Raw genomic sequence first — 18,652 nt, 5'->3', positions numbered from 1 at the left:
AAGTCTCTGAACCTGTTATTTCCTGAAGAGAAGTCCCTGAACCTTTTAGTTCTATGAAGAGAAGTCCCTGAAACGTGTAGTTCCTGAAGAAATGATCCTGAACCTTTTAGCTCTTTAAAGAGAAGTCCCTGAACCTTTTAGTTGCATGATTTGAAGTCCCTGAATTTTTTAGTTCCTGAAGAGAAGTCCCTGAACCTTTTAGTTGTATGAAGAGAAGTCCCTGAACCTTTTAGTTCCTGAAGAGAAGTCCCTGAACCTTTTAGTTACTGAAGAGACGTCCCTGAACCTTTTAGCTCTTTAAAGAGACGTCCCTGAACCTTTTAGTTGTATGAATAGGAGTCCCTGAACCTTTTAGTTGCATGAATAGAAGTCCCTGAACCTTTTAGTTCTTGGAAGAGAAGTCCCTGAACCTTTTAGTTCTGAGCAGAGAAGTCCCTGAACCTTTTAGTTCTATGAAGAGAAGTCCCTGAACCTTTTAGTTCCTGAAGAGAAGTCCCTGAACCTGTTAGTTCTTGAAGAGACGTCCCTGAACCTTTTAGTTCCTGAAGAGAAGTTCCTGAACCTTTAAGTTCTTTAAAGAGACGCCCCCGAACCTTTTAGTTCTACTAAGAGAAGTCCCTGAAGCTTTCAGTTCCTGAAGAGAAGTCCCTGAAGCTTTCAGTTCCTGAAGAGAAGTCCCTGAACCTTTTGGTTCCTGAAGAGAAGTCCCTGAACCTTTCAGATCTTTAAAGAGAAGTCCCTGAACCTTTTAGTTCCTGAAGTGAAGTCCCTGAACCTTTCAGATCTTTAAAGAGAAGTCCCTGAACCTTTTAGTTCCTGAATAGAAGTCACTGAACCTTTTAGTGCCTGAAGAGAAGTCCCTGAACCTTTTAGTTCCTGAAGAGAAGTCCCTGAAACTTTTAGTTCTATGAAGTGAAGTCCCTGAAACTTTTAATTCTATGAAGAGATGTCCCTGAACCTTTTAGTTCAATGAAGAGAAGTCCCTGAACCTTTTAGTTCCTGAAGAAGTCCCTGAACCTTTTAGTTTTGAGCAGAGAATTCCCTGAACCTTTTAGTTCTTTAAAGAGACGCCCCTGAACCTTTAAGTTCCCAAAGAGAAGTCCCTGAACCTTTAAGTTCCTGAAGAGACGTCCCTGAACCTTTTAGTTCTTAGAAGAGAAGTCCCTTAACCTTTTAGTTCCATAAAGAGACGTCCCTGAACCTTTTAGTTTTATGAAGAGAAGTCTCTGAACCTGTTATTTCCTGAAGAGAAGTCCCTGAACCTTTTAGTTCTATGAAGAGAAGTCCCTGAAACGTGTAGTTCCTGAAGAAATGATCCTGAACCTTTTAGCTCTTTAAAGAGAAGTCCCTGAACCTTTTAGTTGCATGATTTGAAGTCCCTGAAACTTTTAGTTCCTGAAGAGAAGTCCCTGAACCTTTTAGTTGTATGAAGAGAAGTCCCTGAACCTTTTAGTTCCTGAAGAGAAGTCCCTGAACCTTTTAGTTACTGAAGAGACGTCCCTGAACCTTTTAGCTCTTTAAAGAGACGTCCCTGAACCTTTTTGTTGTAGTAATAGGAGTCCCTGAACCTTTTAGTTGCATGAATAGAAGTCCCTGAACCTTTTAGTTCTTGGAAGAGAAGTCCCTGAACCTTTTAGTTCTGAGCAGAGAAGTCCCTGAACCTTTTAGTTCTATGAAGAGAAGTCCCTGAACCTTTTAGTTCCTGAAGAGAAGTCCCTGAACCTGTTAGTTCTTGAAGAGACGTCCCTGAACCTTTTAGTTCCTGAAGAGAAGTCCCTGAACCTTTCAGATCTTTAAAGTGAAGTCCCTGAACCTTTTAGTTCCTGAAGAGAAGTCCATGAACCTTTTAGTTCCTGAAGAGAAGTCCCTGAACCTTTTAGTTCCTGAAGAGAAGTCCCTGAACCTTTTAGTTACTGAAGAGACGTCCCTGAACCTTTTAGCTCTTTAAAGAGACGTCCCTGAACCTTTTAGTTGTATTAATAGGAGTCCCTGAACCTTTTAGTTGCATGAAGAGAAGTCCCTGAACCTTTTAGTTCCTGAAGAGAAGTCCCTGAACCTTTTAGTTCTTGGAAGAGAAGTCCCTGAACCTTTTAGTTCTGAGCAGAGAAGTCCCTGAACCTTTTAGTTCTATGAAGAGAAGTCCTTGAACCTTTTAGTTCCTGAAGAGAAGTCCCTGAACCTTTTAGTTCTTGAAGAGAAGTCCCTGAACCTTTTAGTTCCTGAAGAGCAGTCCCTGAACCTTTCAGATCTTTAAAGTGAAGTCCCTGAACCTTTTAGTTCCTGAAGAGAAGTCCCTGAACCTTTTAGTTCCTAGAGAGAAGTCCCTGAACCTTTTAATTCTATGAAGAGATGTCCCTGAACCTTTTGAGTTCCATGACGAGAAGTCCCTGAACCTTGTAGTTCTATGAAGAGATGTCCCTGAACCTTTTAGTTCTTGGAAGAGAAGTCCCTGCACCTTTTAGTTCTATGAATAGAAGTCCCTGAACCTTTTAGTTCCTGAAGAGAAGTCCCTGAACATTTTAGTTCTTGGAAGAGAAGTCCCTGAACCTTTTAGTTCTGAGCAGAGAAGTCCCTGATCCTTTTAGTTCATAAAGAGAAGTCCCTGAACCTTTTAGTACTGAGCAGAGAAGTCCCTGAACCTTTTAGTTCTATGAAGAGAAGTCCCTGAACCTTTTAGGTCCTGAAGAGAAGTCCCTGAAACTTTTAGTTCTATGAAGAGAAGTCCCTGAACCTTTTAGTTCCTGAAGAGAAGTTCCTGAACCTTTAAGTTCTTTAAAGAGACGCCCCCGAACCTTTTAGTTCTACTAAGAGAAGTCCCTGAAGCTTTCAGTTCCTGAAGAGAAGTCCCTGAACCTTTTGGTTCCTGAAGAGAAGTCCCTGAACCTTTCAGATCTTTAAAGAGAAGTCCCTGAACCTTTTAGTTCCTGAAGAGAAGTCCCTGAACCTTTCAGATCTTTAAAGAGAAGTCCCTGAACCTTTTAGTTCCTGAATAGAAGTCACTGAACCTTTTAGTGCCTGAAGAGAAGTCCCTGAACCTTTTAATTCCTGAAGAGAAGTCCCTGAAACTTTTAGTTCTATGAAGTGAAGTCCCTGAAACTTTTAATTCTATGAAGAGATGTCCCTGAACCTTTTAGTTCAATGAAGAGAAGTCCCTGAACCTTTTAGTTCCTGAAGAAGTCCCTGAACCTTTTAGTTTTAAACAGAGAATTCCCTGAACCTTTTAGTTCTTTAAAGAGACGCCCCTGAACCTTTAAGTTCCCAAAGAGAAGTCCCTGAACCTTTAAGTTCCTGAAGAGACGTCCCTGAACCTTTTAGTTCTTAGAAGAGAAGTCCCTTAACCTTTTAGTTCCATAAAGAGACGTCCCTGAACCTTTTAGTTTTATGAAGAGAAGTCTCTGAACCTGTTATTTCCTGAAGAGAAGTCCCTGAACCTTTTAGTTCTATGAAGAGAAGTCCCTGAAACGTGTAGTTCCTGAAGAAATGATCCTGAACCTTTTAGCTCTTTAAAGAGAAGTCCCTGAACCTTTTAGTTCCATGATTTGAAGTCCCAAAAAACTTTTAGTTCCTGAAGAGAAGTCCCTGAACCTTTTAGTTGTATGAAGAGAAGTCCCTGAACCTTTTAGTTCCTGAAGATAAGTCCCTGAACGTTTTAGTTCTATGAAGAGAAGTCCCTGAACCTTTTAGTTCCTGAAGAGAAGTTCCTGAACCTTTAAGTTCTTTAAAGAGACGCCCCCGAACCTTTTAGTTCTACTAAGAGAAGTCCCTGAAGCTTTCAGTTCCTGAAGAGAAATCCCTGAACCTTTTGGTTCCTGAAGAGAAGTCCCTGAACCTTTCAGATCTTTAAAGAGAAGTCCCTGAACCTTTTAGTTCCTGAAGTGAAGTCCCTGAACCTTTCAGATCTTTAAAGAGAAGTCCCTGAACCTTTTAGTTCCTGAATAGAAGTCACTGAACCTTTTAGTGCCTGAAGAGAAGTCCCTGAACCTTTTAGTTCCTGAAGAGAAGTCCCTGAAACTTTTAGTTCTATGAAGTGAAGTCCCTGAAACTTTTAATTCTATGAAGAGATGTCCCTGAACCTTTTAGTTCAATGAAGAGAAGTCCCTGAACCTTTTAGTTCCTGAAGAAGTCCCTGAACCTTTTAGTTTTGAGCAGAGAATTCCCTGAACCTTTTAGTTCTTTAAAGAGACGCCCCTGAACCTTTAAGTTCCCAAAGAGAAGTCCCTGAACCTTTAAGTTCCTGAAGAGACGTCCCTGAACCTTTTAGTTCTTAGAAGAGAAGTCCCTTAACCTTTTAGTTCCATAAAGAGACGTCCCTGAACCTTTTAGTTTTATGAAGAGAAGTCTCTGAACCTGTTATTTCCTGAAGAGAAGTCCCTGAACCTTTTAGTTCTATGAAGAGAAGTCCCTGAAACGTGTAGTTCCTGAAGAAATGATCCTGAACCTTTTAGCTCTTTAAAGAGAAGTCCCTGAACCTTTTAGTTGCATGATTTGAAGTCCCTGAATTTTTTAGATCCTGAAGAGAAGTCCCTGAACCTTTTAGTTGTATGAAGAGAAGTCCCTGAACCTTTTAGTTCCTGAAGAGAAGTCCCTGAACCTTTTAGTTACTGAAGAGACGTCCCTGAACCTTTTAGCTCTTTAAAGAGACGTCCCTGAACCTTTTAGTTGCATGAATAGGAGTCCCTGAACCTTTTAGTTGCATGAATAGAAGTCCCTGAACCTTTTAGTTCTTGGAAGAGAAGTCCCTGAACCTTTTAGTTCTGAGCAGAGAAGTCCCTGAACCTTTTAGTTCTATGAAGAGAAGTCCCTGAACCTTTTAGTTCCTGAAGAGAAGTCCCTGAACCTGTTAGTTCTTGAAGAGACGTCCCTGAACCTTTTAGTTCCTGAAGAGAAGTTCCTGAACCTTTAAGTTCTTTAAAGAGACGCCCCCGAACCTTTTAGTTCTACTAAGAGAAGTCCCTGAAGCTTTCAGTTCCTGAAGAGAAGTCCCTGAACCTTTTGGTTCCTGAAGAGAAGTCCCTGAACCTTTCAGATCTTTAAAGAGAAGTCCCTGAACCTTTTAGTTCCTGAAGTGAAGTCCCTGAACCTTTCAGATCTTTAAAGAGAAGTCCCTGAACCTTTTAGTTCCTGAATAGAAGTCACTGAACCTTTTAGTGCCTGAAGAGAAGTCCCTGAACCTTTTAGTTCCTGAAGAGAAGTCCCTGAAACTTTTAGTTCTATGAAGTGAAGTCCCTGAAACTTTTAATTCTATGAAGAGATGTCCCTGAACCTTTTAGTTCAATGAAGAGAAGTCCCTGAACCTTTTAGTTCCTGAAGAAGTCCCTGAACCTTTTAGTTTTGAGCAGAGAATTCCCTGAACCTTTTAGTTCTTTAAAGAGACGCCCCTGAACCTTTAAGTTCCCAAAGAGAAGTCCCTGAACCTTTAAGTTCCTGAAGAGACGTCCCTGAACCTTTTAGTTCTTAGAAGAGAAGTCCCTTAACCTTTTAGTTCCATAAAGAGACGTCCCTGAACCTTTTAGTTTTATGAAGAGAAGTCTCTGAACCTGTTATTTCCTGAAGAGAAGTCCCTGAACCTTTTAGTTCTATGAAGAGAAGTCCCTGAAACGTGTAGTTCCTGAAGAAATGATCCTGAACCTTTTAGCTCTTTAAAGAGAAGTCCCTGAACCTTTTAGTTGCATGATTTGAAGTCCCTGAAACTTTTAGTTCCTGAAGAGAAGTCCCTGAACCTTTTAGTTGTATGAAGAGAAGTCCCTGAACCTTTTAGTTCCTGAAGAGAAGTCCCTGAACCTTTTAGTTACTGAAGAGACGTCCCTGAACCTTTTAGCTCTTTAAAGAGACGTCCCTGAACCTTTTAGTTGTATGAATAGGAGTCCCTGAACCTTTTAGTTGCATGAATAGAAGTCCCTGAACCTTTTAGTTCTTGGAAGAGAAGTCCCTGAACCTTTTAGTTCTGAGCAGAGAAGTCCCTGAACCTTTTAGTTCTATGAAGAGAAGTCCCTGAACCTTTTAGTTCCTGAAGAGAAGTCCCTGAACCTGTTAGTTCTTGAAGAGACGTCCCTGAACCTTTTAGTTCCTGAAGAGAAGTCCCTGAACCTTTCAGATCTTTAAAGTGAAGTCCCTGAACCTTTTAGTTCCTGAAGAGAAGTCCATGAACCTTTTAGTTCCTGAAGAGAAGTCCCTGAACCTTTTAGTTCCTGAAGAGAAGTCCCTGAACCTTTTAGTTACTGAAGAGACGTCCCTGAACCTTTTAGCTCTTTAAAGAGACGTCCCTGAAGCTTTTAGTTGTATGAATAGGAGTCCCTGAACCTTTTAGTTGCATGAAGAGAAGTCCCTGAACCTTTTAGTTCCTGAAGAGAAGTCCCTGAACCTTTTAGTTCTTGGAAGAGAAGTCCCTGAACCTTTTAGTTCTGAGCAGAGAAGACCCTGAACCTTTTAGTTCTGAGCAGAGAAGTCCCTGAACCTTTTAGTTCTATGAATAGAAGTCCCTGAACCTTTTAGTTCCTGAAGAGAAGTCCCTGAACATTTTAGTTCTTGGAAGAGAAGTCCCTGAACCTTTTAGTTCTGAGCAGAGAAGACCCTGAACCTTTTAGTTCTGAGCAGAGAAGTCCCTGAACCTTTTAGTTCTATGAATAGAAGTCCCTGAACATTTTAGTTCTTGGAAGAGAAGTCCTTGAACATTTTAGTTCTTGGAAGAGAAGTCCCTGAACCTTTTAGTTCTGAGCAGAGAAGTCCCTGAACCTTTTAGTTCTGAGCAGAGAAGTCCCTGAACCTTTTAGTTCTATGAATAGAAGTCCTTGAACCTTTTAGTTCCTGAAGAGATGTCCCTGAACCTTTTAGTTCCTGAAGAGAAGTCCCTGAAACTTTTAGTTCTTTAAAGAGACGGCCCTGAACCTTTAAGTTCCCGAAGAGAAGTCCCTGAACCTTTTAGTTCCTGAAGAGAAGTCCCTTAACCTTTTATCTCTTTAAAGAGACGTCCCTGAACCTTTTAGTTGTATGAAGAGAAGTCCCTGAACCTTTTAGTTCTTGGAAGAGAAGTCCCTGAACCTTTTAGTTCTGAGCAGAGAAGTCCCTGAACCTTTTAGTTCTGAGCAGAGAAGTCCCTGAACCTTTTAGTTCTATGAATAGAAGTCCCTGAACCTTTTAGTTCCTGAAGAGAAGTCCCTGAACCTTTTAGTTCTTTAAAGAGACGGCCCTGAACCTTTAAGTTCCCGAAGAGAAGTCCCTGAACCTTTTAGTTCCTGAAGAGAAGTCCCTTAACCTTTTATCTCTTTAAAGAGACGTCCCTGAATCTTTTAGTTGTATGAAGAGAAGTCCTTGAACCTTTTAGTTGCATGAAGAGAAGTCCCTGAACCTTTTAGTTCCTGAAGAGAAGTCCCTGAACCTTTTAGTTCTTGGAAGAGAAGTCCCTGAACCTTTTAGTTCTGAGCAGAGAAGTCCCTGAACCTTTTAGTTCATAAATAGAAGTCCCTGAACCATTTAGTTCCTGAAAAGAAGTCCCTGAACCTTTTAGTTCTTTAAAGAGATGCCGCTGAACCTTCAAGTTCCCGAAGAGAAGTCCCTGAACCTTTTAGTTCCTGAAGAGACGTCCCTGAACCTTTTAGCTCTTTAAAGAGACGTCCCTGAACCTTTTAGTTGTCTGAAGAGGAGTCCCTGAACCTTTTAGTTGCATGAAGAGAAGTCCCTGAACCTTTTAGTTCCTGAAGAGAAGTCCCTGAACCTTTTAGTTCTTGGAGGAGAAGTCCCTGAACCTTTTAGTTCTGAGCAGAGAAGTCCCTGAACCTTTTAGTTCTGAGCAGAGAAGTCCCTGAACCTTTTAGTTCTATGAAGAGAAATCCCTGAACCTTTTAGTTCCTGAAGAGAAGTCCCTGAACCTTTTAGTTCTTGAAGAGAAGTCCCTGAACCTTTTAGTTCTATGCAGAGAAGTCCCTGTAACTTTTAGTTCCTGAAGAAATGTTCCTGTACCTTTTAGCTCTTTAAAGAGAAGTCCCTGAACCTTTTAGTTGCATGAAGAGAAGTCCCTGAACCTTTTAGTTCTCAGAAGCGAAGTCCCTGAACCTTTTTAGTTCCTGAAGAGAAGTTCCTGAACCTTTTAGTTCTTTAAAGAGATGTCCCTGAACATTTTAGTTGTATAAAGAGAAGTCCCTGAAACTTTTTGTTGCTGAAGAGAAGTCCCTGAACCTTTTAGTTCTTGGAAGAGAAGTCCCTGAACCTTTTAGTTCTGAGCAGAGAAGTCCCTGAACCTTTTAGTTCTGAGCAGAGAAGTCCCTGAACCTTTTAGTTCTATGAATAGAAGTCCCTGAACCTTTTATTTCCTGAAGAGAAGTCTCTGAACCTTTTAGTTCTGAGCAGAGAAGTCCCTGAACCTTTTAGTTCTATGAAGAGAAGTCCCTGAACCTTTTAGTTCCTGAAGAGAAGTCCCTGAACCTTTTAGTTCTTGAAGAGACGTCCCTGAACCTTTTAGTTCCTGATGAGAAGTCCCTGAAACTTTTAGTTCTATGAAGAGAAGTCCCTGAACCTTTAAGTTCCTGAAGAGAAGTCCCTGAACCTTTTAGTTCCTGAAGAGAAGTCCCTGAACATTTTAGTTCTTGGAAGAGAAGTCCCTGAACCTTTTATTTCTGAGCAGAGAAGTCCCTGAACCTTTTAGTTCATAAATAGAAGTCCCTGAACCTTTTAGTTCCTGAAGAGACGTCCCTGAACCTTTTAGCTCTTTAAAGAGACGTCCCTGAACCTTTTAGTTGTCTGAAGAGGAGTCCCTGAACCTTTTAGTTCCTGAAGAGAAGTCCCTGAACCTTTTAGTTCCTGAAGAGAAGTCCCTTAACCTGTTAGTTCTTGAAGAGACGTCCCTGAACCTTTTAGTTCCTGAAGAGAAGTCCCTGAACCTTTCAGATCTTTAAAGTGAAGTCCCTGAACCTTTTAGTTCCTGAAGAGAAGTCCCTGAACCTTTTAGTTCCTGAAGAGAAGTCCCTGAACCTTTTACTTACTGAAGAGACGTCCCTGAACCTTTTAGCTCTTTAAAGAGACGTCCCTGAACCTTTTAGTTGTATGAATAGGAGTCCCTGAACCTTTTAGTTGCATGAAGAGAAGTCCCTGAACCTTTTAGTTCCTGAAGAGAAGTCCCTGAACCTTTTAGTTCTTGGAAGAGAAGTCCCTGAACCTTTTAGTTCTGAGCAGAGAAGTCCCTGAACCTTTTAGTTCTATGAAGAGAAGTCCCTGAACCTTTTAGTTCCTGAAGAGAAGTCCCTGAACCTTTTAGTTCTTGAAGAGAAGTCCCTGAACCTTTTAGTTCCTGAAGAGAAGTCCCTGAACCTTTCAGATCTTTAAAGTGAAGTCCCTGAACCTTTTAGTTCCTGAAGAGAAGTCCCTGAACCTTTTAGTTCCTAGAGAGAAGTCCCTGAACCTTTTAGTTCCTGAAGAGAAATCCCTGAACCTTTTAGTTGTATGAAGAGAAGTCCCTGAACCTTTTAGTTCATGAAGAGAAGTCCCTGAACCTTTAGGTTCTTGGAAGAGAAGTCCCTGAACCTTTTAGTTCTTGGAAGAGAAGTCCCTGAACCTTTTAGTTCTGAGCAGAGAAGTCCCTGAACCTTTTAGTTCTGAGCAGAGAAGTCCCTGAACCTTTTAGTTCTATGAATAGAAGTCCCTGAACCTTTTAGTTCCTGAAGAGAAGTCCCTGAACATTTTAGTTCTTGGAAGAGAAGTCCCTGAACCTTTTAGTTCTGAGCAGAGAAGACCCTGAACCTTTTAGTTCTGAGCAGAGAAGTCCCTGAACCTTTTAGTTCTATGAATAGAAGTCCCTGAACCTTTTAGTTCCTGAAGAGAAGTCCCTGAACCTTTTAGTTCTTTAAAGAGACGGCCCTGAACCTTTAAGTTCCCGAAGAGAAGTCCCTGAACCTTTCAGTTCCTGAAGAGAAGTCCCTTAACCTTTTATCTCTTTAAAGAGACGTCCCTGAACCTTTTAGTTGTATGAAGAGAAGTCCCTGAACCTTTTAGTTGCATGAAGAGAAGTCCCTGAACCTTTTAGTTCCTGAAGAGAAGTCCCTGAACATTTTAGTTCTTGGAAGAGAAGTCCCTGAACCTTTTAGTTCTGAGCAGAGAAGTCCCTGAACCTTTTAGTTCTGAGCAGAGAAGTCCCTGAACCTTATATTTCTGAGCAGAGAATTCCCTGATCCTTTTAGTTCATAAATAGAAGTCCCTGAACCATTTAGTTCCTGAAAAGAAGTCCCTGAACCTTTTAGTTCTTTAAAGAGATGCCGCTGAACCTTCAAGTTCCCGAAGAGAAGTCCCTGAACCTTTTAGTTCCTGAAGAGACGTCCCTGAACCTTTTAGCTCTTTAAAGAGACGTCCCTGAACCTTTTAGTTGTCTGAAGAGGAGTCCCTGAACCTTTTAGTTGCATGAAGAGAAGTCCCTGAACCTTTTAGTTCCTGAAGAGAAGTCCCTGAACCTTTTAGTTCTTGGAGGAGAAGTCCCTGAACCTTTTAGTTCTGAGCAGAGAAGTCCCTGAACCTTTTAGTTCTGATCAGAGAAGTCCCTGAACCTTTTAGTTGTATGAAGAGAAGTCCCTGAACCTTTTAGTTGTATGAAGAGAAGTCCCTGAACCTTTTAGTTGCATGAAGAGAAGTCCCTGAACCTTTTAGTTCCTGAAGAGAAGTCCCTGAACCTTTTAGTTCTTGGAAGAGAAGTTCCTGAACCTTTAAGTTCTATTAAGAGACGCCTCTGAACCTTATAGTTCTACTAAGAGAAGTCCCTGAAGCTTTCAGTTCCTGAAGAGAAGTCCCTGAACCATTTAGTTTCTGAAGAGAAGTCCCTGAACCTTTTAGCTCTTTAAAGAGACGTCCCTGAACCTTTTAGTTTTATGAAGAGAAGTCCCTGAACCTTTCATTTCCTGAAGAGAAGTCCCTGAACCTTTTAGTTCTATGCAGAGAAGTCCCTGTAACTTTTAGTTCCTAAAGAAATGTTCCTGTACCTTTTAGCTCTTTAAAGAGAAGTCCCTGAACCTTTTAGTTGCATGAAGAGAAGTCCCTGAACCTTTTAGTTCTCAGAAGCGAAGTCCCTGAACCTTTTTAGTTCCTGAAGAGAAGTTCCTGAACCTTTTAGTTCTTTAAAGAGATGTCCCTGAACATTTTAGTTGTATAAAGAGAAGTCCCTGAAACTTTTTGTTGCTGAAGAGAAGTCCCTGAACCTTTTAGTTCTTGGAAGAGAAGTCCCTGAACCTTTTAGTTCTGAGCAGAGAAGTCCCTGAACCTTTTAGTTCTGAGCAGAGAAGTCCCTGAACCTTTTAGTTCTATGAAGAGAAATCCCTGAACCTTTTAGTTCCTGAAGAGAAGTCCCTGAACCTTTTAGTTCTTGAAGAGACGTCCCTGAACCTTTTAGTTCCTGAAGAGAAGTCCCTGAAACTTTTAGTTCTATCAAGAGAAGTCCCTGAACCTTTTAGTTCCTGAAGAGAAGTCCCTGAACCTTTAAGTTCTTTAAAGAGACGCCCCTGAACCTTTTAGTTCTACTAAGAGAAGTCCCTGAAGCTTTCAGTTCCTGAAGAGACGTCCCTGAACCTTTTATCTCTTTAAAGAGACGTCCCTGAACCTTTTAGTTGTATGAAGAGAAGTCCCTGAACCTTTTAGTTGTATGAAGAGAAGTCCCTGAACCTTTTAGTTGCATGAAGAGAAGTCCCTGAACCTTTTAGTTCCTGAAGAGAAGTCCCTGAACCTTTTAGTTCTTGGAAGAGAAGTTCCTGAACCTTTAAGTTCTATTAAGAGACGCCTCTGAACCTTATAGTTCTACTAAGAGAAGTCCCTGAAGCTTTCAGTTCCTGAAGAGAAGTCCCTGAACCATTTAGTTCCTGAAGAGAAGTCCCTGAACCTTTTAGCTCTTTAAAGAGACGTCCCTGAACCTTTTAGTTTTATGAAGAGAAGTCCCTGAACCTTTCATTTCCTGAAGAGAAGTCCCTGAACCTTTTAGTTCTATGCAGAGAAGTCCCTGTAACTTTTAGTTCCTAAAGAAATGTTCCTGTACCTTTTAGCTCTTTAAAGAGAAGTCCCTGAACCTTTTAGTTGCATGAAGAGAAGTCCCTGAACCTTTTAGTTCTCAGAAGCGAAGTCCCTGAACCTTTTTAGTTCCTGAAGAGAAGTTCCTGAACCTTTTAGTTCTTTAAAGAGATGTCCCTGAACATTTTAGTTGTATAAAGAGAAGTCCCTGAAACTTTTTGTTGCTGAAGAGAAGTCCCTGAACCTTTTAGTTCTTGGAAGAGAAGTCCCTGAACCTTTTAGTTCTGAGCAGAGAAGTCCCTGAACCTTTTAGTTCTGAGCAGAGAAGTCCCTGAACCTTTTAGTTCTATGAATAGAAGTCCCTGAACCTTTTATTTCCTGAAGAGAAGTCTCTGAACCTTTTAGTTCTGAGCAGAGAAGTCCCTGAACCTTTTAGTTCTATGAAGAGAAGTCCCTGAACCTTTTAGTTCCTGAAGAGAAGTCCCTGAACCTTTCAGTTCTTGAAGAGACGTCCCTGAACCTTTTAGTTCCTGATGAGAAGTCCCTGAAACTTTTAGTTCTATGAAGAGAAGTCCCTGAACCTTTAAGTTCCTGAAGAGAAGTCCCTGAACCTTTTAGTTCCTGAAGAGAAGTCCCTGAACATTTTAGTTCTTGGAAGAGAAGTCCCTGAACCTTTTATTTCTGAGCAGAGAAGTCCCTGAACCTTTTAGTTCATAAATAGAAGTCCCTGAACCTTTTAGTTCCTGAAGAGACGTCCCTGAACCTTTTAGCTCTTTAAAGAGACGTCCCTGAACCTTTTAGTTGTCTGAAGAGGAGTCCCTGAACCTTTTAGTTCCTGAAGAGAAGTCCCTGAACCTTTTAGTTCCTGAAGAGAAGTCCCTGAACCTGTTAGTTCTTGAAGAGACGTCCCTGAACCTTTTAGTTCCTGAAGAGAAGTCCCTGAACCTTTCAGATCTTTAAAGTGAAGTCCCTGAACCTTTTAGTTCCTGAAGAGAAGTCCCTGAACCTTTTAGTTCCTGAAGAGAAGTCCCTGAACCTTTTACTTACTGAAGAGACGTCCCTGAACCTTTTAGCTCTTTAAAGAGACGTCCCTGAACCTTTTAGTTGTATGAATAGGAGTCTCTGAACCTTTTAGTTGCATGAAGAGAAGTCCCTGAACCTTTTAGTTCCTGAAGAGAAATCCCTGAACCTTTTAGTTCTTGGAAGAGAAGTCCCTGAACCTTTAAGTTCTTTAAAGAGACGCCCCTGAACCTTTTAGTTCTACTAAGAGAAGTCCCTGAAGCTTTCAGTTCCTGAAGAGACGTCCCTGAACCTTTTATCTCTTTAAAGAGACGTCCCTGAACCTTTTAGTTGTATGAAGAGAAGTCCCTGAACCTTTTAGTTGTATGAAGAGAAGTCCCTGAACCTTTTAGTTGCATGAAGAGAAGTCCCTGAACCTTTTAGTTCCTGAAGAGAAGTCCCTGAACCTTTTAGTTCTTGGAAGAGAAGTTCCTGAACCTTTAAGTTCTATTAAGAGACGCCTCTGAACCTTATAGTTCTACTAAGAGAAGTCCCTGAAGCTTTCAGTTCCTGAAGAGAAGTCCCTGAACCATTTAGTTCCTGAAGAGAAGTCCCTGAACCTTTTAGCTCTTTAAAGAGACGTCCCTGAACCTTTTAGTTTCATGAAGAGAAGTCCCTGAACCTTTCATTTCCTGAAGAGAAGTCCCTGAACCTTTTAGTTCTATGCAGAGAAGTCCCTGTAACTTTTAGTTCCTGAAGAAATGTTCCTGTACCTTTTAGCTCTTTAAAGAGAAGTCCCTGAACCTTTTAGTTGCATGAAGAGAAGTCCCTGAACCTTTTAGTTCTCAGAAGCGAAGTCCCTGAACCTTTTTAGTTCCTGAAGAGAAGTTCCTGAACCTTTTAGTTCTTTAAAGAGATGTCCCTGAACATTTTAGTTGTATAAAGAGAAGTCCCTGAAACTTTTTGTTGCTGAAGAGAAGTCCCTGAACCTTTTAGTTCTTGGAAGAGAAGTCCCTGAACCTTTTAGTTCTGAGCAGAGAAGTCCCTGAACCTTTTAGTTCTGAGCAGAGAAGTCCCTGAACCTTTTAGTTCTATGAATAGAAGTCCCTGAACCTTTTATTTCCTGAAGAGAAGTCCCTGAACCTTTTAGTTCTGAGCAGAGAAGTCCCTGAACCTTTTAGTTCTATGAAGAGAAGTCCCTGAACCTTTTAGTTCCTGAAGAGAAGTCCCTGAACCTTTTAGTTCTTGAAGAGACGTCCCTAAACCTTTTAGTTCCTGATGAGAAGTCCCTGAAACTTTTAGTTCTATGAAGAGAAGTCCCTGAACCTTTAAGTTCCTGAAGAGAAGTCCCTGAACCTTTTAGTTCCTGAAGAGAAGTCCCTGAACATTTTAGTTCTTGGAAGAGAAGTCCCTGAACCTTTTATTTCTGAGCAGAGAAGTCCCTGAACCTTTTAGTTCATAAATAGAAGTCCCTGAACCTTTTAGTTCCTGAAGAGACGTCCCTGAACCTTTTAGCTCTTTAAAGAGACGTCCCTGAACCTTTTAGTTGTCTGAAGAGGAGTCCCTGAACCTTTTAGTTCCTGAAGAGAAGTCCCTGAACCTTTTAGTTCCTGAAGAGAAGTCCCTTAACCTGTTAGTTCTTGAAGAGACGTCCCTGAACCTTTTAGTTCCTGAAGAGAAGTCCCTGAACCTTTCAGATCTTTAAAGTGAAGTCCCTGAACCTTTTAGTTCCTGAAGAGAAGTCCCTGAACCTTTTAGTTCCTGAAGAGAAGTCCCTGAACCTTTTACTTACTGAAGAGACGTCCCTGAACCTTTTAGCTCTTTAAAGAGACGTCCCTGAACCTTTTAGTTGTATGAATAGGAGTCCCTGAACCTTTTAGTTGCATGAAGAGAAGTCCCTGAACCTTTTAGTTCCTGAAGAGAAGTCCCTGAACCTTTTAGTTCTTGGAAGAGAAGTCCCTGAACCTTTTAGTTCTGAGCAGAGAAGTCCCTGAACCTTTTAGTTCTATGAAGAGAAGTCCCTGAACCTTTTAGTTCCTGAAGAGAAGTCCCTGAACCTTTTAGTTCTTGAAGAGAAGTCCCTGAACCTTTTAGTTCCTGAAGAGAAGTCCCTGAACCTTTCAGATCTTTAAAGTGAAGTCCCTGAACCTTTTAGTTCCTGAAGAGAAGTCCCTGAACCTTTTAGTTCCTAGAGAGAAGTCCCTGAACCTTTTAGTTCCTGAAGAGAAATCCCTGAACCTTTTAGTTGTATGAAGAGAAGTCCCTGAACCTTTTAGTTCATGAAGAGAAGTCCCTGAACCTTTAGGTTCTTGGAAGAGAAGTCCCTGAACCTTTTAGTTCTTGGAAGAGAAGTCCCTGAACCTTTTAGTTCTGAGCAGAGAAGTCCCTGAACCTTTTAGTTCTGAGCAGAGAAGTCCCTGAACCTTTTAGTTCTATGAATAGAAGTCCCTGAACCTTTTAGTTCCTGAAGAGAAGTCCCTGAAGATTTTAGTTCTTGGAAGAGAAGTCCCTGAACCTGTTAGTTCTGAGCAGAGAAGACCCTGAACCTTATATTTCTGAGCAGAGAATTCCCTGATCCTTTTAGTTCATAAATAGAAGTCCCTGAACCATTTAGTTCCTGAAAAGAAGTCCCTGAACCTTTTAGTTCTTTAAAGAGATGCCGCTGAACCTTCAAGTTCCCGAAGAGAAGTCCCTGAACCTTTTAGTTCCTGAAGAGACGTCCCTGAACCTTTTAGCTCTTTAAAGAGACGTCCCTGAACCTTTTAGTTGTCTGAAGAGGAGTCCCTGAACCTTTTAGTTGCATGAAGAGAAGTCCCTGAACCTTTTAGTTCCTGAAGAGAAGTCCCTGAACCTTTTAGTTCTTGGAGGAGAAGTCCCTGAACCTTTTAGTTCTGAGCAGAGAAGTCCCTGAACCTTTTAGTTCTGATCAGAGAAGTCCCTGAACCTTTTAGTTCTATGAAGAGAAATCCCTGAACCTTTTAGTTCCTGAAGAGAAGTCCCTGAACCTTTTAGTTCTTGAAGAGACGTCCCTGAACCTTTTAGTTCCTGAAGAGAAGTCCCTGAAACTTTTAGTTCTATCAAGAGAAGTCCCTGAACCTTTTAGTTCCTGAAGAGAAGTCCCTGAACCTTTAAGTTCTTTAAAGAGACGCCCCTGAACCTTTTAGTTCTACTAAGAGAAGTCCCTGAAGCTTTCAGTTCCTGAAGAGACGTCCCTGAACCTTTTATCTCTTTAAAGAGACGTCCCTGAACCTTTTAGTTGTATGAAGAGAAGTCCCTGAACCTTTTAGTTGTATGAAGAGAAGTCCCTGAACCTTTTAGTTGCATGAAGAGAAGTCCCTGAACCTTTTAGTTCCTGAAGAGAAGTCCCTGAACCTTTTAGTTCTTGGAAGAGAAGTTCCTGAACCTTTAAGTTCTATTAAGAGACGCCTCTGAACCTTATAGTTCTACTAAGAGAAGTCCCTGAAGCTTTCAGTTCCTGAAGAGAAGTCCCTGAACCATTTAGTTCCTGAAGAGAAGTCCCTGAACCTTTTAGCTCTTTAAAGAGACGTCCCTGAACCTTTTAGTTTTATGAAGAGAAGTCCCTGAACCTTTCATTTCCTGAAGAGAAGTCCCTGAACCTTTTAGTTCTATGCAGAGAAGTCCCTGTAACTTTTAGTTCCTAAAGAAATGTTCCTGTACCTTTTAGCTCTTTAAAGAGAAGTCCCTGAACCTTTTAGTTGCATGAAGAGAAGTCCCTGAACCTTTTAGTTCTCAGAAGCGAAGTCCCTGAACCTTTTTAGTTCCTGAAGAGACGTCCCTGAACCTTTTAGTTCCTGATGAGAAGTCCCTGAAACTTTTAGTTCTATGAAGAGAAGTCCCTGAACCTTTAAGTTCCTGAAGAGAAGTCCCTGAACCTTTTAGTTCCTGAAGAGAAGTCCCTGAACATTTTAGTTCTTGGAAGAGAAGTCCGTGAACCTTTTATTTCTGAGCAGAGAAGTCCCTGAACCTTTTAGTTCATAAATAGAAGTCCCTGAACCTTTTAGTTCCTGAAGAGACGTCCCTGAACCTTTTAGCTCTTTAAAGAGACGTCCCTGAACCTTTTAGTTGTCTGAAGAGGAGTCCCTGAACCTTTTAGTTCCTGAAGAGAAGTCCCTGAACCTTTTAGTTCCTGAAGAGAAGTCCCTGAACCTGTTAGTTCTTGAAGAGACGTCCCTGAACCTTTTAGTTCCTGAAGAGAAGTCCCTGAACCTTTCAGATCTTTAAAGTGAAGTCCCTGAACCTTTTAGTTCCTGAAGAGAAGTCCCTGAACCTTTTAGTTCCTGAAGAGAAGTCCCTGAACCTTTTACTTACTGAAGAGACGTCCCTGAACCTTTTAGCTCTTTAAAGAGACGTCCCTGAACCTTTTAGTTGTATGAATAGGAGTCCCTGAACCTTTTAGTTGCATGAAGAGAAGTCCCTGAACCTTTTAGTTCCTGAAGAGAAATCCCTGAACCTTTTAGTTCTTGGAAGAGAAGTCCCTGAACCTTTAAGTTCTTTAAAGAGACGCCCCTGAACCTTTTAGTTCTACTAAGAGAAGTCCCTGAAGCTTTCAGTTCCTGAAGAGACGTCCCTGAACCTTTTATCTCTTTAAAGAGACGTCCCTGAACCTTTTAGTTGTATGAAGAGAAGTCCCTGAACCTTTTAGTTGTATGAAGAGAAGTCCCTGAACCTTTTAGTTGCATGAAGAGAAGTCCCTGAACCTTTTAGTTCCTGAAGAGAAGTCCCTGAACCTTTTAGTTCTTGGAAGAGAAGTTCCTGAACCTTTAAGTTCTATTAAGAGACGCCTCTGAACCTTATAGTTCTACTAAGAGAAGTCCCTGAAGCTTTCAGTTCCTGAAGAGAAGTCCCTGAACCATTTAGTTCCTGAAGAGAAGTCCCTGAACCTTTTAGCTCTTTAAAGAGACGTCCCTGAACCTTTTAGTTTCATGAAGAGAAGTCCCTGAACCTTTCATTTCGTGAAGAGAAGTCCCTGAACCTTTTAGTTCTATGCAGAGAAGTCCCTGTAACTTTTAGTTCCTGAAGAAATGTTCCTGTACCTTTTAGCTCTTTAAAGAGAAGTCCCTGAACCTTTTAGTTGCATGAAGAGAAGTCCCTGAACCTTTTAGTTCTCAGAAGCGAAGTCCCTGAACCTTTTTAGTTCCTGAAGAGACGTCCCTGAACCTTTTAGTTCCTGATGAGAAGTCCCTGAAACTTTTAGTTCTATGAAGAGAAGTCCCTGAACCTTTAAGTTCCTGAAGAGAAGTCCCTGAACCTTTTAGTTCCTGAAGAGAAGTCCCTGAACATTTTAGTTCTTGGAAGAGAAGTCCGTGAACCTTTTATTTCTGAGCAGAGAAGTCCCTGAACCTTTTAGTTCATAAATAGAAGTCCCTGAACCTTTTAGTTCCTGAAGAGACGTCCCTGAACCTTTTAGCTCTTTAAAGAGACGTCCCTGAACCTTTTAGTTGTCTGAAGAGGAGTCCCTGAACCTTTTAGTTCCTGAAGAGAAGTCCCTGAACCTTTTAGTTCCTGAAGAGAAGTCCCTGAACCTGTTAGTTCTTGAAGAGACGTCCCTGAACCTTTTAGTTCCTGAAGAGAAGTCCCTGAACCTTTCAGATCTTTAAAGTGAAGTCCCTGAACCTTTTAGTTCCTGAAGAGAAGTCCCTGAACCTTTTAGTTCCTGAAGAGA

Source organism: Symphodus melops (genome assembly GCF_947650265.1).
Source record: "Symphodus melops genome assembly, chromosome: 21".
In the NCBI taxonomy this organism is placed as follows: Eukaryota; Metazoa; Chordata; class Actinopteri; order Labriformes; family Labridae; genus Symphodus; species Symphodus melops.
Note: the sequence above shows the minus strand (reverse complement) of the source record.